Genomic DNA, 3,036 nt, shown 5'->3' on the forward strand with positions numbered 1-3,036 from the left:
GTAAGCAGCTTTCCATTCTCACTACAAAGAACTATGGGTGATTTCAAGAATCTAGGAGACTGAGACACGCTATTATTTCCCTATCACAGTGATCTGTATGTGCCATCTTTAATTATTCAACTTAATAAAAATAAGTCATCCCAATTCAGAGCATGTATTTCGCTATTAGTATACAAAACACTAATTTAAGTTACATGTATGGGAGGCAGAGCCTTTTGCCTTGAGGTAAGCAGTCTGCAAGAGTAATGCAGCCGTACAAAGCAAGGGTAATAAGATGACTCTTGCCTCCTGTCATACATGTCACACATTTACCCTTTTCCACGCCTCACAATATTGTAACAGCAAACTGGTTTGGGGGAACATGTCTACACAGTCCAGCCAATATTAATTTTCTGAAATTTAAGTGACAAATTGTAGCCTCCATGCCCGTGACTAGCTATCAGCATCAACACAGTGGGGCAAACTTCAAGGAAAACATGCATTAACTGCATCTGTATATAACAGTTCTGGTTTAAAATTCATTATTCTAGTTCACATTATATCTCATTTTACAGTTCTATAGAGTAGGAACTGTGTCTTTTGTTTCTGGGATGCTTAGCACAGGACACTGAACACGTAGGGGGGCTTTGGCTACAGTTATCATACAGAAACTGACTGTTTCTGTGTGTGCCAGTGCACACTCATCAGCGAGCAACACAGTACAGCCCAGAATAAGATGTCTCTTTCCTTTTCACAGAGGCAAAAGAGGGATGCAGCTCTCAGCAGCAGTCTTTTTCACCAGACACTCTTTGGAGCTTTGCCGGCTCCAGTACATTAACATCTCCCGCTTTCCCTGCTTCTTAAATGGGTAGATTCATTGCCATTCACAGAGACCAATTACCGTTTCAAGAGCAACTTCTTGGCACCAGAACTGTTTATATGGAAAATACATTAAAGCTAAAATCCAGCTACCATTATAATTTCAAAACCCAGTAGGACTCTAGACATGCGTTTTACTTGCTTATTACTGCTATAATAAAAAATACAGGGTATTCAACCCAAACATCCGTGTTCATTTTAACGTGGATTCATCATATAATCACCGGGTTTTAAGCTAATATCAAATATCTCAAAATATATTGCATTGCTTTTAAAACCCAGGCTCTTTTCTTTCAAGAAATACAAATCAGTCCACATAAACATAACTGTCATGGTTTCACTTATGAATTTCTGCTATATTGATTTTTTTTATGTGTTCAGTAGTGTGTATTACTTTCCAAATAGAATTCTTATGCAGAAGGTTATGCCCCAGGACCATAAAGATACTACGTGATATTTACCTGTGAAGCATTCATGTGTAAAAATCTATCACTTTGAACATAACTGTACAATCAGTTAAAGTATCTGTTGAGAACACGCCATGTGTAAGAGCTGTAAGTTCAGTCCTTAATCCATGGTCACTGACTGTTCAGTAAACACATTCTACACAGCACTGTTGAGCTTTTTACAAACAGAACAGGTAGAACACAGCCAAATAATTCCCGATCTGACTGAACAGAAGAATAATCAATAGAAATTAATATACCTGTGAGAAGTGCACTGGTTGATATGCCCTTTAAAATAGGTAAAAGTTGCTTTAATAAGAGTAGCGTGCTCAGATCAACTTCTTTTGTTTTCACCTACCATTGACTAAGTTTTAAAGGTCCTGTCAAAACACCTGATTATTCATTTTTTAATCATCATGAAGACAGAAGCTAGGATTTTCTGGTAACTAGGTAGTACAACCATTACAACAAAGGATTCAACACACATTGGAAACTTTATTTTTACAATTCACTCCTATAGATATTTATACGCGGTAAAAAACTAAACCTTACAAGTAAAAATAGTCTACATCTGAAATTACAATTTTACCAGCAAGCATGGAAAATAATTACTTATAAATCACTGCATCCACAAATTTTGCAGTGTTTTGATTACCATCAACCTCATTAAATAGGTGGAAACACAGGCTACTAAGTGACTTGCCTGAAGTCACAGTGAGTCAGTGGCCAAAATAAGAACACAGTCCTGCTCTCCTGCTTTCTACTCCCTGTGTCCTAATCACTGATTCAGCATGAATAAGGTGAAAAGTTATATTGATAACGAGTAACTGGCAGAGATTATCCATTTAGCTTGAATACTAAAATACTGCATTTTAAACAATTACCAATTTTTTCCTTTCTTACTCTACCACTAAGTGTTCTACAGACAACAGTTTCATTACAGCTGTGTTATCATATGGCTCTTATTAATACACATTTATAACACAAGGATTTATTTGCAATAAACAGAAAAAACCCGAATATTTTGTAAATTAAAATTCTGGGTTACAGGAACAACCTACCTGTAATAATTCTTTGCGTATCTCTAAGTTCAATTAAATCACATTACAGCAAAACATTTCAAGTGTGCAAATCGTGACAGTGACTTCTGCAAGAGACTTTATTCTGAAATAAACAAAACCATTACTATTTGAAAAATCAATCTCAGTGGAAACCTATAGAGAAAAAACATAACAGCTAATTTTCAGAAGTGAGGGGAAGTGAGAACTGGTAAAGTTATTTGTCTCTCTTCATTCCTTCAGGAGACATTTTGTCAGCTTCCAAGGAACGTGTTCTTGTTTCACTGGCTGGAGCAGTGCAGACTTAGTGGACAGAGAACCTCATGCTGTGAGTTTTAATGTTTTGACACAGATTCAGTGTAGCAAAGTAGGTCTGGAAACATAGAAGTTTCAAGTGGAAAGAAAAATAATAAACACCAAGCTGCAGTGTCTCTTCAGGACTGAATACCTGATTTTATACATAGATTCGATTTTTGGATAAATCAAGTCACTAAACTTACCTGCAGTGAAACCCATTACGACTTTGGATTACTGCCTCCTAAATGTGATCTGCAGATTGTGGTCTGTCAGGTATCAGATGATGATATAAAAACAGATGCTTAAAACTAATGCATAACATCAGCAACCAAGGAAGAACAAAATGGAGAAAAATGAAAACAAACATTAAGCTTAGT

This window comes from Vanellus vanellus, assembly GCF_965231255.1.
Source record: "Vanellus vanellus genome assembly, chromosome: 8".
Lineage (NCBI taxonomy): Eukaryota > Metazoa > Chordata > Aves > Charadriiformes > Charadriidae > Vanellus > Vanellus vanellus.